Source organism: Orbicella franksi, chromosome 7, assembly GCF_964199315.1.
Source record: "Orbicella franksi chromosome 7, jaOrbFran1.1, whole genome shotgun sequence".
In the NCBI taxonomy this organism is placed as follows: Eukaryota; Metazoa; Cnidaria; class Anthozoa; order Scleractinia; family Merulinidae; genus Orbicella; species Orbicella franksi.
In genome coordinates this window covers 9,077,523-9,095,664 of record NC_138151.1, presented here as the reverse complement: position 1 = coordinate 9,095,664, position 18,142 = coordinate 9,077,523, and positions in this window count along the sequence as shown.

Sequence of the window (18,142 nt, the reverse complement as noted above, 5' to 3'; positions counted from 1 at the left end):
CTTGGACCATTGTAGCAGTATCTGCCGTAAAAAGATTTTTACGGTGCGGCGATAAGCATTTCTTTAGTCATTGGCACCATGGGCACCAGTTTTGACTTTCATATTTGCTGTTGACTCTTCCCTAACTACAGCTTTATGAAAATTAGCAGTTTAAGAGTCAGAAAAATTATCCAGAATCAACACCGTTTACCGTTGTTACTATTCCTGACTGCATGATTCTTAGCTGTCTCGCTGGCAACAGTTCCATGTAGTTCTAATAAACAGTCGCTTACCGACTGTTAAAATTAAACATTGATAAAAGTAGGCTTGATATCACATTTCCTAAGGTAAAACAAATTCTTAAGTTGTTTTCATTTTCGCTGTACATCGTAACCAGACAAACTTGTTGGGTCAACCTTATCATAACTGTTAAAAAGAGTCCAGCGAGAGCTGCTACCTCCAGGGGTTTGTATTGTCACGCTTGCGCACTAACCCACCAAATTAAAAACAAAATCTGGCGTCCCCGAAAAACGACTACCGGTACTTGTAACGAACCCAAGTAGCTGGCACGTGGTGCGCGTTGAGATCGTCGAGCGTCAACCGCACGATGTAGAACAACTGGACAAGCTTTACTTGATCAGCGTTTATTAAGGTCGACTTGCCCAAATATTATACATATGCGGTGAAAACTACAGAGTAGATTACAATACATAATTAAAAGAGAGCTAAAATTTACAAGATCTACAAAGGCGTGGTAAAAGGAAAAACGAAAAGGTGAATATAAACGAGTAGAACTTACGTCCGGTACTGCGTTAAAGGCTGAAAAAGAAGAGGTAACTCCAATGCTCCGACGGTACTCCGATAGTTACGTGTAAGGACTGACTACTAATAAACTCCGATCACTTCTTTCTCCTATGACAACGTAACTCCGACTGGTTAGAATTAAAAGTGGCGTTCCTTATCATGTGGCAAACGAAGGGCGTTCAACGGTGGAACGTCGCCAAACAGGAAGCATATGGCTAACAAGTGTTCTATCCAAGAAAAGAGAATTGACTGATAATTGAAAGGAAACTAAGGTAATTAAAGGCCGTCCGCGATGGCCTAAACAAAACTGGCAAAGACTTATCTCCTAATGATCTAAATAAAGGACTATTTATGACAGTTTATATAGCTTTCGTGACAGTACTTTATACAATTCTAACAATCACAAAATACCATGCAGGTAACTGAGGCAGTACCACTTGTATTTATTTCCATTTTTCCATTGACCTTTTAGCTGCAACATTCTATGAGTTTCTGAACAAATAATGTCAGGCATATTATTGCCCATATAAAATTAGGATTTGTAACTATCTGGATTAGGAAAGACCACATTCAAATTATTTTTCTGGTTATAAATCATTTCTGCTACAGTCAGCTTGTCAAAATCTCTAAAGCATAATCATTTAACGTCATCTTGCTAGGGAAAAACTGCATTCAAATCTTATTTCAACACACAGTTACACTAATATATACAACTACAAAACTAGTTTCGTTCATGACCTCTTAATTTGGTCCCCATAACAGATTGCAATCCAAGGTGACCTCATGTAACCATGCATGAAATATAAACCTTGACACCACATGCTAAACTTATAATTTTCATTTTTATATCTACTTATTTATTTATTTACTTGTTTATTTCTATCTTATTATTATTGTTTCTATCTGGTTATATTATTGTCAGTCGTTATTATTCTGTATCAAGTTCTATTTTTCGTGTATGGTTACATGAAGTCATCCCAAATTCAAATCTTTAATGGCGGCCAACTGAAGAGGTCACAGACAAAACAAGTCTTGAAGTCGCACATGCTGTGTAACAATGTATCGAAGGAAAATTCGAACGAAGCTTTCCCAAGACAAGATGCTGTCCAATAATCATACTTTCTTGCTTTAACAAGTAGAACTTTGTGAAGGAGGCAATTTGTGCTTGGTTTATATGCTCCCACAGCAATGCAACGCTTGGTTTAAGAGAGTGGCAGAAGCATCCGTAGAGGAGTGAAGCCATATTTTTCTATGTTTTCTTCCTTAATGACTAAACTTAGAAGGAATATATATATTTTTTCAGACTTCCTATCCTTCACCATTTTCAGTACCATGTTCAAACTGCTAAATAAATTCTCCTTCACTGTCCTTCATTCCTCTTGACATCAGAGTTCGGAGAATTTGTTGGTACATCAAGACAATATCTTCCAGTTGATGATTGCTGTAATTCTCATCACTAGTTTGATTAATAAGAGACTGGCACTGTAAGGAGAAACCAGCAGCAAGGTAAAAGTTATTTCTCTGTACTTAATTTGTCTAATTTACAAAGCGCAATGTAAATTTTGGATTGTTATCACTCAATGCTCGGGGAATTCGAACTTTTGAGAAGCGAAAGGCACTCTTTCACTAGTTGTCTAAAAATAAGGCCGACATAGTCTTTTTGCAAGAAACTTACAGTTCGCCAGATGTAGAAAATTTATGGAAAACCCAGTGGAAAGGAGATCTTTACTTTGCTCACGGCTCTGAGCATAGTAGAGATGTTTTGATTCTTGTCAAAGAAAGGCTTAATTTTGAATTGAAATCATGTACACATGATAAGAAAGGCCGTTATATCATTTTAATGGGCAACGTGCAGGAGCAGCCGTTTGTTTTTGTCAATATTTATGCTCCAAATAAAACCAGCGAGCAGTGCATCTTTTTCCAGGAGATCCAAACTGAGCTTGATAGTCTAAATGTAGAAGCTGATTGTGATATAATCATTGGAGGAGATTTCAATGTAATCTTAGATCCTGAGTTTGATGGCTTAGGAGAAAAGCCTAAATTAAAATAATCCGTCAAAATAATAGAACAAATCCGCCTGTCATTTGACTTAATAGACATCTGGAGAGTTAGGAATCCGGATGAGAGGCGTTTTTTGTGGCGACAAAAAAATCCAGTAATTCAACGACGATTAGATTTCTGGCTAACATCAAGTAGTTTGCAAGAAGATGTAGAGAGCGTAGACATTATACCTGCGATTAAATCGGATCAATCAGCAATCACATTGTTTATTAACGGAATTGAAGACGAACGTCATGGGCCCTCCTTTTGGAAGTTCAATGCAAGCTTAACTGATGATGAAACGTATGTATCACTCATTAGAGATAAATATTGTACGTGGATTGAGGAAGGTAGAGAAATTGAAGATCCTCGTGTTCTGTGGGACTATATTAAATATAAAATTCGTCAAGAAACGATTGTCTATAGTAAATCCAAGGCTAGAGAAAGAAGAGCAACATTAGCGATGTTGCTTGTCCATTGCACAACTTACAAATAAAAACAATAAAATACAAAAAAAAAAAAACTCCACCTTTACCGGACAAAACTAGGATCACGTGCTTGATCGATTTCAACACTTCTTCAAGAGTTTGCTCCGACTGACCTGAAATTTACGAACAAAAACCACATAGTGACTCAGTGAGAATTAATTGCAGTCAGCGCCTTTGCTGTACTTGCCTACTCGGACTCTAGAGAGAGAGAGAGAGAGAACAGTTCCGACAATGTCGCTAGCCCTCAGACAAGAAGGAGGGCACATTTTCCAGCCCTTTTCCGTAGACGAAACTGGAATTGTCTTCGAAAAAATTTACATAAAGGGACTTATACTTCGGCCTAGTTTTACTGTAAAGAAACAGAATAAATACACCTTTTGTTCAAACAGCAATTTTAATTTTTAACACGACACGAGAGTACTCACCTTCCGCCATCTTGAATTTGAGAAGGAAACTGCTGGTCATCCACTCCTACAGTCGGCTCAAGAGGCTTTCCCGCTGCTCGTGCTTAGGCCTGGAACCTGAAAGTTCATCCTCCGAGACCTAGGGAATTGACCTAGGGGCAGTTAGTCCACGCGATATTTTCGGACGACGCGATATTATCGGGCGAAAGCTTATATCATGAAGTAGACTTTCGCCCGAAAATATCGCATCGTCCCGACTAACTGCCCCTGGGTCTCCGAGGATGCTGAAAGGTTGGCCTGAAATGTGAGTCATCTTCCGCCTTCAGCCTAATCGCCCGGGGATTAAGCTAAGGGCGGGAGATGACTGGCATTTCAGGCTACTGAAAGATATGTACAAAACCACAAATGAAATCAGGGACCGCGGAGGGGGAGGAAGGGCTAAAGCCCTACCACTTTTTTGCTTGAGTTAAGTTTTTTAGGGCTCCAGATGACATGGTTAATGTACAAATTTTACTACTGGAAAGTAACAAAATGCCGGAACAGTGATCCCTTATGGAATAACTACATCCCACGAGTCATTTGATTTTTTTCGGTATAAACACAAGCCTTCAGGCGAGTGTGTATACCAAGAAAATACAGGTGTCTCGTGGGATATTCCATGGTATATCTCTCGAAGGCGACAGACAGTGCTCGACTTGCCGAAATAGTCGGATTACCGAGGATGCTCGAAAAATTAAGTCCGATTTTCCCAGAGGTTACCGAAGGTTACCGAAGCTGATTTTCTATTTGCCGAATCAGTCGGATTTCCGAAGGTTGTCTTCTGCACATCAAGCTTCGACAGAGCTCGAATGCCGAAATAGTCGGATTTCCGAAGATGTTCGACAATGTTCGATTTTCCCGGAGGTTACCGAAGAAGTTTCATTTGCCGAGTTAGTCGAATTTCCGAAGATTGTCTTCTCTGGGACTATACTCGATTTTTCCGAATCATTCGGATTTTCGCGTAGGTTACCGAAGCCTACCGAAGATGTTCTATTTGTCGAACGATTCAAACACCCATAGCAAGACTTCGATTGAGTCTGGAATAAATGTGGTATAAGCCCAATCAAAAGTTAGAAATAGTCATAGAGAGCTATTTTTCACGCATTCCAAGACTCTACAGCCCTAAATTGCTTGACATAGCCACGCATAGGCCTATATACCCCTACATAATAGTACATTTTCATACAATTGAACTGATATAGCCCTATCGAGAGCCCTTCATCTTCCTGATAACAACACAAAGTCCTTAGTAAACTCATATTATCATATAAACCAAACTTAAAGCTTGGTTACATTCCGGAAAATCACTTTAAAGTACATTGTCATCCAAAACCTTACAAAGTCCTACAGGACGATACGTAATGAGATATTTCCTATTGTTTTACATAGTCCTACATTACATATTATTGCGTTACATATAGGTTATTGACTAAGGGTGAGGTCAAGAGGGTTGGATATTAGCCAAGTTCTTTGTTCGTCGAGGCCGGGAAATCGCACAGGCTTCGTTGTAGAGAACAGTGATCCTGAGGATGCAGCAAGCAAGTTTTTTCTGCCTTACGTAATTCATAACAAGTCAATAAACTGTTTAGAAACAACAAAAGAAAATAATTAGTAACTTAACTACAACCCCACAAATTTTAGCGCAACTCCAGCACTATCCATAAATTTTCTTTTCATGAAGAAGTTCTTTTCATTCTCGATTTACCCAACAACTAAATATTTCTTCTTCATGCAGTGCATGCCAATTCGTGCTTGATCGTACAATGTGATATTGTGTCCACATTTCTTCCTTCCTGAACAAGTTATTGAGAAGTACAACTCGCTCTCGAAAAACCCAGATCAAGTGTTTACTCATTCTTTTAGAATTTTGACTGCAAAAAAAAAAAAAAAATAACAAACAAATAAACAAACAAAAAACGACAACCTGCAATCCCAACTTGAATACAGACACAGTCCTCGGAGGATCCATATGTGCCAGAAGCACTGCGGCGAGTTACAGGCCCGACCAGAGAGCAACCATCCTATTCCGACACTCTATCCAGACTCATGTTTCCAGTAGATTGTCGCATGGTACTCATGATACCTGCGTGCTGTGTCCAACAGGATAGGTTCTGAATTACGCGGCACGGAGGGCCAAGTCGACTTCTCGACTGCAATCACTCCTCTGGACGTGAAAGTAAAACAAGCACGAAGAGGAGCGCGCAAAACCCTCCACCTAGCTTAGGAATACGTGATTGCCGTCTGCGATCATTCCGATTTCAAAGTGACCGTTTCATTAGGTCATTTTAGCACTGATCTCGGATTTTTCCAAAAACAAGTCGATACCTGTGTTATATATTTACTCATCCTATCTTTACCAGAATTGATCACAGCCGGGTTGTTCTCTAGCAAGACTTTTCCGCTTGCCTTCTCACTTGGTTTTCTCAAATTTCCTGTTTCCTTGCATTCCGATCTCTTCTAGACATTTCTCCGGCCAGAAGTCACTCCAGTTTTTCCATATAATGGATTCTTATAAGTCACAACTGCACCAGGCTTATGATCAGTAGACCGCTGCGACACCAATATACATGTGATGTACGTACTACATAGTAATCAGCGCTCCAAGGACTAATCTAGAGAAAAATAGGTGATTAGATTACATGTAATAATTCACAAAGGAAAACTCAATTTAAACGTTTTATAATTACATGTTGTCTTCGGTCTCTTCGAGTCATATCACAAAGAGTTGCTATGAAAACTGATCAAACTTATTTACAAGGGGTCTGCTAAATCTGCGAACCACGGTGCGAGCCATGCGAGTCATGCGAGTCATGCGAGCCATTTTTGCGAGTATTTTTTTTTTTCAATTGGTCTGGGAGATCGTCGACTTTTCACCAAGAAACATAGATCTCGCGTCCGACTATCACTAAACTATCGCTATAAACTGCCCGCCCGCCATCTTGAAAGCGGAGATGACCCTGGGGACGAGTACAACCTCGCTCCCAGGGTATTCTCTCTTTCCCTGGGAAATTAATTTTAAATTTAGCTACAAAAGTGCCTACAATTGAAATATTCCCAAAAGAAAATCCTAATCTCGCTTCGGTTACCAGAACTATTGCTGGTGCGGCAAATATGAAAAATGCTCTAAACATCTGTACATCGTGCCAAGTCTTGCGTCATAGTAATGGCTGCCCTGAGTGTGATGAATTTTTTTCTTTGTTTCACATTTTTGTTTTTTGGAGAAAATTTTGTCTATTCAAATCGCCCAGGATCCGCAAAAAATAAAAACAATGCGTCAAAAATTTATTAAGGTTCAAGACTAAAGTAAAGAAAATTTTCTGAGAGAAACGTACGGCTCCACCGCCCCACCGCTACTCGAATGGGTAGGTGAATGGTATCCATTGGCACCTGTCATTCATTGATATCCACGTTGAAAATCATTCAAGAAAAAAGAGAACAGTACTTCAGGGCAACTCCGTGTATTGGCGTCAAGAATGGGGAGTGAATCACGTAATTTTAACAGGTTCGCTCTTTAGTGAATCAGAGTTATCAAAACTTTGTCGGTTGGCTGACTGCTGCATGTGGTTGTCTCTTCCTTTAGAATTTAATATTGCAAGAATTTAATATTGCGATCTTATTCATTTTGTTCCGTTGCTCCTGTTCTTGTTCTCATGTGAATATAAATGTAACAAATAAAAAATCTTAACATTTGTTCTAGGGCTCGCATGACTCGTATGACTCGCATGGCTCGCATGGCTCGCACTGGCTCGCCCTTTGGCTCGAATGGCTCGCTGGCTCGCAGGTTTATAAACCTCATTTACGAGGAGTTTAAGGGTAAATGTGCGAGAGTCATCTCCTCGGATAAAACACGATTTCTAACTCAAGCATTTTAGTATAATTTTCATATCACTGTTCCACGGTACCGGTGTCAGAAGTTTTTCTAGGAAAATTGATCATCGAGTTTTTGCTGGCACTCTGAATTGTTGCTGAGCCGAGTCACTGAGAATTACTTTCTTAAGAGATTGTTTAACCTTTTTAAACATCATATGACCAGTAAAATGTCCAGAAATGGTACTTGCATAAAGTTCAACTATTTGCTGATTATATAGAATGAGAAACTCTTACCTTACATCTAATTAAAAAGGCTTTTTCCCTTGCCCTGCCTCTCTTTTCTGTCTCCGTATACTTCAACATGGTGACTGTATCTAAATGTATCACCGGTGGACCGGTGAAGAAGCAATTACTAGGCGGAATACATCGTTCAGCACCGTTTATCCTGTTTGTTGGTTGCCGCTAAAAGATTGGTACAGTACAGTTCAGAAATGTCCGGCCTAAGTGGTGACTGAACCAAAGAGCCCAGCAATGCTTGAATCAGACCGTTTGAAGGAAGGCCTTGCCATCTTGTCAAGCGAGCTTTCAGTCTCTTGGCTTCAAGAAACCTGCTCATGTGAAATGGCGATCTTGCTCAATGTCCAAACAAAACTCGTTGTATCCTTTTAAAGCTTTGCTCGCATTGGTAAAAGTCAACAAACCTGACGCGAAGTGGATACAGCTCGAACTGAACTAAACGTCGGTTGAGAAAATTTGAAAATGAAATTTGGCAAAGGTGCGCATGGACAAAAGAAACTGCGTCGTTAATTTTGAATTTGATTATCAAATGTGTGAAATTCTCGCGCATAACAAGGAATTAATAAAGAGTTTTGTAAAGTATCAAAACAGCGCATTTAAGTTTTCATTGCATCATTTACGTACCAGGCAAAGTATTAGTTCAGAGACCACTGATTGCCTCTTAATTCCCTTGGCGTTAGTTTCTAAATATACTGGTGCATTTTTCATCTCGCTTTTGACCGCATCACATTATGTTGACTTTTTCCCGCGCGTAAAAGCGCGGGAAAACGGGAGATGGAGTCGTGGTGTTGCCACAAGTGTCAGACTCACGTGGTCCAGGAAACGAAGATCCCACGAAGCCCCGAAATTAAATCGCTCGATTTTCGGCCAAAGCGATTTGATGTAAGACAAGAATCCATGATGGTACATGTAGAAGATTTTTGCACGACGTATCTATGCACGATAAAATATATGTGGAGCTTTGACGAGAAAAAAAAAGGTGGGGCTTGGTTTTTTGCTTGAATGAAAATCCTCGAAAATCGCGACATCATTGAAGTGGTCCATTACGTTCTTTTAACAATCAGGAACTGTTTGGATGTACAAATTGTTTTAGCGAATTAAATTTCCTTTGATTGGACACAAACCACTGAAATCCTTTCGATAAATAAATCTAATCGTTGTAAACAATGGCAGTTCAATGGCTTAACGAGTCCTTAAGGTGGTATGGTACCCTAAAATATGGCGATGTTCATGAAAAATTCAATTTCTTGGAAATACAAGACTTAAGACCCTTGAGGACTTGTCAAAAACATTTTGAAACGATCTTGCCGAATTTCCTTCCAGATGAGTGTGAAATTTAAGGAAAGTACACAGTGGTATAAGTTTTTTCACGTGGCAATGGCCATAGCAACGACTGTTTACTATAAGAACGTGACCAAAAATAGAGATTATTTTTAACTTATATGAACGAAACTATTTAGAAAAAACTTTTAAGACATGCACAACTCGATTGGTATAATTATTTGTGAAAAGCTTTGCCTCAAATTGCCATCACAGGCTCATTCATTTCTCTTATGACAAGGAATATTTCCCACAACTGCGGTAACTTTTTACAAAATAGAACAACCATTGCACCCCCTCCCCCGAGATCCAATCTGCAACCCCCCCCCCCCCACTATTTGTGGCTCGTTAAATGCTTAATACTTCGTGTAAAAAACTTTGTAAAAAAAAGCTTCGTGTAAAAAAGTGCATTTTTCTCAAAAGTTTACTTTTGTACCGACTGACTTCGCGCCAACATTTCCACTTTGCAAGGTTTTTAAGTAGAATTTCTGAGACTTGGGCTCATCAAAGACCAATAGTGTCGTGATGATATAAACCAAAAAAATCGTAACATTTTAAGGTCTGTCACGTGAAATGGGATGATTTGTCCACTGGGTGTGGTAAAAAATAAGGTTATTTCCAAATAAAGCTGTAAAAAGCACCGAAAATGAGTTAGCTGTCAAAACTTAGGTTCATATCACAGAACAAAACAGAAACTTACATGATATGCTTATTTCACAGTCAATTCTTATTTTGTAAAAGAGCAGGAAGTGTTGGCGTCAATACTATAAAACACTACTTCAAAAGGCTGTGGCTGGTTTCCATAGCAACCATTTTGAGTAAAACTCTAGAAATTTAATTTCTCTTCTTGAGTGCAATAGCACACAATTGATCTTTCTTCATCATATTTAAACAAACTTTTTGGTCCATATTGAGGGTACCATACCACCTTAACCCATCTCCCCCTCCAAAGACTAAACGTCCAGACTAAAGGACGTTCGCGCTAATTGTTCTTGCGCATCCTTACTGCGCACGTAAATTCACACACCACGTCATGCATGAGTGCGCGCGCTAAGTACTACTGATGAACAATGACAGGGCAGATGGCCATTGCTATAGCTTTGCCTGGATTTAACGATCTTGGACGTTCAGTGACTCCTATTTTTCTTTCCAGAAACAGATTTTATTTACAATTATCTCCACATTGTCCAAAAATGAACAAAAAATCAATGTGGGAAGTAAAAAATTTTCAAGATTTCTGTCCTCGCGACATCGAATCCTGCCATCTGAATGCGAACTTGTTCTTTAAGGAACCCAGGGCCGGGGCAGAAGACTCCTGAAATTTTCGTATAGGCATCATCCAACAAAAAATGACGTCACATCCGGTTTAAACTGCGCTTCGCGGCTCGCTTCACAAAGCGAGAAAATGGCGTTTCGATTACTCATGATTTCCCTCTATTTGTAAACCATCAGTTTCGTTTCATTTTATATTGAGTATGGAAGGATGTTGCAGACACATTACTTCGACTTTTGAAGCAAAAATTTCGGGAAAAGAGAAAAGTTTATTATTGTTTTGAAGCAAAATAACGGAGAGCCTTCCGTCATCGTCGGGCGAATTTTACACATTTGCAAAATTGGTGTTGTTCCGACTTTTGGTTCTTGTTGTTCGTGATTTAGTGATAACAATAAGTGCAATAGCCTATAATGTTAACAACAACCTGGATGAAGTATTGCTGGCCTTAGTTTGCACTGTGTACTACGGGAACATAATTAACAGAAGCCGTTTAGCTCCGAAAGTCGCTGTCACCAGAGCTTTTGTTGCTCTTAGCTCACGTGTATTGGTAGAAGAGACAAGCTGGATCGCATGCTGAAGGTCAGTATCCCACATTCCTACATCTCTCGTTGAAGATTGTTGTTTTCAGTAAGATACAGTACATATGTATCGGTAGTTTGGGGTCATCAGTCTCTTTCTCTTTGGTGAGTGCTTTTAAAACGCCCAGTAAAAACTTGATTCACGGCATGGAAACTTATGCCTCGCTGGATCGAAATTCGAGCAAGATTTTTAAGTTCTAGTCCTCTTTAAAAGTAATTAAATCAATTCAAATCCAAGCCATCAGAGGGAATCTGCCATTGAAGCTGCCCTAAGTTAAGGTCCTGTTTATGGACCTTCCCCTTTGAAAATCGTGGGGGTGTTCTTTGAGGCAACACAGGTCCCATTTGTATGGTCCCGGGTACCCGGGATAACCCTCCCCCTGAGGCAACTTTATCAAGTGCTTGTATGAGAAAATGTAGCCCATGTAGGCCGAGTAAAAGTTGACCCTGCATGATTATTCGTTACTCTTATTGAATAATCAAATGTGCAACTATCCGTCTTTGTTTAAGTTTCCCTCGCTCATTTGATCAGAGTGGGTTTTGCTGAGTTAATTTTCTCTTCTTTGATACAAATTGCTGCTTTAAATCTTAAATCTAGGCATTACGTGACACTCGCCATGCCGAGAGTCGTTCCAGTTAGGCGAGCCAAAGTGTTTATGTATACTCAAAGAAAAGTTGTCGGTTACTTTAGCTGCCAAGGCGAGTCAACTTGCCCACCTGAATTGTCTCACCCCCCAAGTCTGGTTCGTCATCCTTGTGTAAACGGTTGGTTGAATTTTGCAAAGAAATAAGTGAAAAGTTAGCTCCACCAGGGTAACTCGGGGAAAGGGTTGTCTCTGGTACACAAGAGCCATTCTATTTTATTTCCATTTTCCCTCTTCCTCTTCCAACTGATTATGCAAAATATACTGTCCAAACTCTTTATGGGTACTGGTGTTTGAGAGTGTCATCTTTATCACTACTGTGGAATGTACCTCACCATACAGCCACCCCCGTTAACACAGCCACCTAGTTATTATGGCCACTCTATTCTGGCTCAAACAAAAGCTCAGTCGCTCATTTTCTTATTTATTAATTATACAGTCAGATTTTTGTGACCTGTTGGTGACCAGATTAACAGAATTCTGGCACATTGTAGGAGTAATTTATATACAATTTACAGCAAGCAACAGGCATCATTTTGTTAATGAAGTCCCATGCATATATGTAACTCTTGATTATTTTGAGATTTTATCTTTATTATGTTATCAAGGCAATAATAGTTTGATTCCTGCCCCAGCGGTAAGGGAGGGGGGGGGGGGGGAACTCTCCTCCATGTGCTATATACAGCTGTGCAGCCCCAAAGGGTATGGTTATTCAGCTGTTTTGGTCATAAATACTCTAGGGTAAGGCTTTTGCCCTCTAGTCTTTAATTTGTTATGTTTTTTAGAATAAGCTACCTCAATTTTCATCATTATTGATAAGACCATCAACAAAAGTCCTTCAAAACTTATGTTTAGGGCAACTGTAGCAGTTGCAACAGTCATAAATGGGGTAGGGAAAATCACAGATTTTGGTCATAAATAGGTTAAGAGTTTAACTTTTGTGAAGAGGGCTGCACTGACCCCCACCCAAGTTTTCTGGGATGTACAAAACACATTTTCTTAGCAGTTACTACAGTCTTGCTTTAGTAAATCAAAATAGTACTTGCTGCCGGGTACTTTATAAAAGTATAACCCCTCCAGAAGCCTTCACAAAGTACATGTAATATCTGGTGCTAACAATGTTTTTCTGCGGCTGATTAAAATTTGGTATTAAATTGTACTGAACTGGTGCAGATTTAATATACATTATATTTTGTCAAACTTAGTTCACTTATTTTAAGACTACTCAGCAGCAACTAGTACCTCTTGTATGACCATGCAGTAACAGTATATTCCAAACAAAAAAAAAGGTACATGTATATGTATTACTATCCTGCCTGGAAGAGTGTGTAGAGAGAGCACACAGTGCAGTGCCCTACTGTATGTCTTTTGTTAGGTATAATAATCTTAAATTTAGAAGACTCATATTGATCTTAGAATTCACAAAAAAGTTGATTTCTTGACAACTCTCCTTTAGCTGTGTCACTTCATAATAAATTAGCAGTTTGGTATGTTGTAGCATAGAACTTTAATTAATTAAGTTATCACACCGGTATCACAGAGGTCATGGGTTAGAATCCAGTTCACACCTAATTTTTTTTTCAGGCTATAATTTCACCTTTGCTTAAGTTGTGTATAGTATGTTGCAATGATCAATCATGTCTTTATAAGTTGATCAATGTATATATGTCCCACTGACTTATACTCCAACATTTTATCTTAAAGTTTGTTTATTTGTTTTATTGTGTGGTTCTAGAAAATGTCCATACCCACCCCAAGGAGATTATTGGAAATTCCAGGGATGGGGAGGGTCTCAAAAGCCAAACTTTTTAAAGAAAAGTATTAATAAAAATTGGAATTTCCATAGGGATGGGATGGGGAGATCTCTGTTTAATAAATACATAAATAATATGTACAGACCCATTATCTGATGTGAAGACTGTGCAATATATCCTGGCCAACGAGTTGCCAAGGTGTAGCTTCCTTGTTATCAATTTCAAGTACCAAATTAAAGAAGATCAGCATGTTAGATGGGAGAGGGGAATTTTTCAAAATATCATAAACTAAAAATATATATATTTTCCAAACTCAATCATGTTAGTAGTGTTAGTGGCTATTTATTTATTTATTTATTTATTTATTTATTTATTTATTTATTGATGAATACCTGTGAAGAGATAGTCATACATTCTTGCAAATATTCTGGGAGTCTCCCACATACCATTTAGATCATCCAGTCCCCCAGGAAAGTTATGAAATTTATTGTCCAAGTAAACTACTGAACCATGGGCTCCAGTGGGGACAGTGCTATTATGATGCAATTTGCAGATGTGCTACATAATATGAGCTTAACAGTTTTGTTACCATGGCAACAGACTGCATTTCAGACCTTCCCTGATATTCTAGGCTTTTCTGGCCACCTCATGGCCTTGATTAATGTTTTTCAAGCTGAAAATCACTGCATTATTGAAATTGGTTTAGAGCGGACTGGAAAAGATTGAGTTGCCAATTGGGAACATATTTTTATAGCCATATTAGTGTGTTGCCTGTAGAACTATAAGGCTACCAAGTTTCAATGATCTCTGCTGTATATATGGTCTGCATTTGATGTAATATTGGGTTTGGTGTATGACATCATCAGTCCTCTCATTTACATATATTTTACACATTTTAAACTTAAATATCTCCAGAATTAATGCAAATATTTGTTAAGGTAAACAGCATTTGTAATCTATAGTGGAATTCTATTTGATACTCCTAAAAATTCTGAATCAAGGGGTAAACATTTGATGATAGTAGCATGCCAAATCATTGAGTTGAATTTATGCTGCTGACATTTACATGTACTGTAAGGTGTTGAAGAGAATTTTGCAGGGGAATTTGGTGTGTTTATTGAATTGCCAGAGGTTGGTTGGCTGGTTTTGTTATTGCTTTGTCATTATCTTCCATGTATTTTTTTTTAAAAGCAGAGTGGTTGGTGGCAAAAGCAAAACTGGCAATATTCTCACTTACCTGTGTTTCTAAAGTCATGTTTTTAGGTTTTTGTGGTCAATCTATTAGTAGCTGCACTGTCTTAAATTACAATAGAAAAGATGTGATATTAATTATGTAAGTTATACTTTGGTATCGTTCATACCAAAATTATAGTATTTTCTGGTTCAATGTTTGCCTTTGCATTAATTTGATTAAACTACTGTAGTTTATTTTTTAATGGAATTTAATTCTGTCAAAAGGGAGGTGGGAATCTGAGAACAATAGTGAACTAGACCAACAAATATACAGAAATCTACCACCATTGCTTTCATGGCTGAGTGGAGATGAATCTAAGTCAGACCAAAATTAGAAAAAAAATTACTGATTTATTGGAGGGTTGAAATGGGATCCTGGCTATGGGAGAGTAGGAATTGGGGCAGAGGGGGGTGGGTGGTGTGCTTGTGAATTTAAGAACCTCTCTGAAAGTGAAAACAAACTGTAGGTTTGAAAAGTTTAAAGCAGAGTTAAAAATTATACTTTAATATATCTTGTTTATTAAGGTGGTAATGAGCATAATACCCACTTAGGGTGAGTCATTGAAACAATGACATAATTTATGTTTGTCTTTTCTTAGGTGGTTACCTCCTGGCATATACACCCCACACAGGCATACAATGTTATGATTAGATGATGCAACCTGCTTTCCCATGTTTAACATACACGTAAGAGTATTGATCAGTGGACCAGTGTACAAGTGTGATTTCTCTACTGATAATGAGAATTATAATAAAGATACAAAGCCACTCTGGTGTGATTTATTTAATTATTCCTTAACAGTAAAGTGAACCAGTTAAACCAAAGGTTGCACTCTGTAAGATCAGATGTACAAGAATTAAATAGAAAATTTCACTACATCAATTTTATTAATTAAGTATACTTCTTTGCAAAATATAGTTGGTATTTTGTTGTACTGGTAAGAATATAATTTGGAAATTTTTTATGGGAAATGTTTCCATTTAAAAATGTAGCACAGATGCCACAACTATAGTTCTCCTTTCTGTGGTGTTTTCTTTTGTGGTAAATTGTGAAAACAAATTATGTTGACCTACATGTAAGTTAAAAAAATATACAAGTAGTAGCTCTTCTGAAAAAAAAAGTTAATTTGTTGTTGTTTCTTCCTGTTCATTTTTTCCTTGAACATTTTTATTTTCCTAATAAGTAGTTTAGCTAGCCATAAAAATGTTTTGTTGTCTCTGAGACCATTTTCAGGATAAAAAAGTGATTTGTATATAAAATTTGAATTTTTTTTTTGGGGGGGGGGGGTGGGGGGGGAGTGGGGACCTTTTCAGAATTTCCCTACAAAGATCACAAGGTACAAGGGAAGAAGCAAAAATAGAATTTTAAGTGTTAAAACATATGTTTTCATCATCAGTTTGGGCCTCTCTGTGAAGCTGCATAGTATACTTGAGGATCATGTTATACCCATTTTAATTCAAAATACAAATGGAAACTTGCATTGACAATCACTTAATCTCTTGGCACTGTTTTGTTTTTTAATAGTTGCCTTTTTTCACAAAACAATAATTTGAACATCTTTGTTTCACAAGCTGGGAGGGGGGGAGGGGTATTCTACAGAGTTTTAAATGGAAAGGTCTTATCTCAAGGTCCATTACCCCTTACCCTTTTGTATACATTTGTACCATTTTAATAGAAATGGCACCTCTTTTGTCGACCTTACATTGCAAAAGGGTAAATGTACCCCTTTAACAAACCTATTTAAGAATACTGCATCCCTTTTCTATTCCCTTGGGAAGAAGTTAATAAATAATATTATAGAATCTCTTCATTCTGGCTGAGGAGAGTAAATGAGAGCTTTTCAACAACATTTTAGAACCAGAAGAATGGAATCCCTAAATGACAGATTTTCCTACCCTTTCATACACCTCAACTTGTGAAATCCCTATCATTAAGTTTATACCTGAAGCCTGAAAAAGGTACTCATCGTGAGCTGAGCCTCCCCATATAGGTCATTACAGAGAGCCTTCCCACATACACAAGTCAGGAACTCTTGACAAGTACTGTAAGTAGATGCTGGCTTTAAGACTGGTCTGAGCCAGCTTCTTCAGTTTTTTAGCACAAACTTGTTGCTCTCTGTCAATTTCTAGTACAAAACCTTTTCTTTGCTGATCTGGTCCAAGTTCACAGACACTAGCATCACTCTCACGACACTGACTCTATCACTGTCACTCACAGTCTGATTCTTCAGTTTCACTGCACCATGCTTCATCATCACCCATCATTGTTAGACATGAGTTCATTAGCTTGTAAAATTCACCAGCCTGACAGTGTCACTGTTACTATTGCCTGTTCCCAGACTTCCTTTTATGGCTAGGTGTAGGGGCATGAAATTTCACTACTGTTTACGAACAATTTGTTTAGATGGCATATTGAAAGTGATGAATTACTGAAAATTGTCAGTATTGCTAGTGTTCTCTTGTTTCCTTAGGGATTGAAATATCTTGACGTAAGATTACAAAGAGAAAGCACACTGAAATATAATGCACAATTTTTTACTAACCTTTCAAAATGGGTTGCCAATATGACAGGGATTAATAGATGAGGAACTTGGTCTGCAAACAGGGCAAATGAGAGGGTTTGAAGAAATTAAAGGTGCATGCTTGACCTCGGGGGGGGGGGGGGGTATTGGAACTTAGCGCTGCTGACGTCAAACACTGTTGAAACGGAAAAATAAATTTGATTATAAATGAGAGACAACCACGACATGTCCAAATTACTTAATCGCCGTTAAAACTAATCCTCTTACTTTTTTTTAAGGGGTTCACGGCCTGCCTGTAACGAAGCGTTTATCAATTAAGGGATTGCTAAGGGAAAACATATCTTGTTTAAGGTTCTTAACCAATCGTAACATATTTTATGGCATCAGTTTGAGTCATGAGCAAACACACGAGTTTGTGGTAGTGTCGATCGGCAAGAAAGTTCTGCAAAGCGCGTTATGTGTGTGGGTCTATTCTTGCAGTGATACGATTAACAGCACTCAAGTACTCTCGAGTGTTTGGCAACAGTAAATTTTAAAAAAGGCGCTACTGTTAATAAGGTTCCCCCATGTCTAGAAACCTGTCATTGTGCATTTTTCTTAGTGTAATGCCTACCTAAGAGAATAGGATATTTGAATTGAGTGCAACTTACCTAGAATTCATTATCTCCACACAAACGATGACTCCTGTGGAATTCAGCGAGGAAGAAATGGCGACATTTCGTAAAAAACACGCCTTCAAAACAGCGTGTTTTTGAATAAATAATTACCCTGTCCTTCAAACAAACTGATATGACGAGGAAGAAGACAAAATTTTGTTTATCGTGGCCAAATAAAACGTTAAAAATATCCGGCCGATTGCAAAATATTACCATTTTACTTACTGAGAGAACGATTATGCCATGTTCAAATTTGATTTTGCCGCTCAGCGCTCTTTTTTACCGGATGTGACGTCATTTT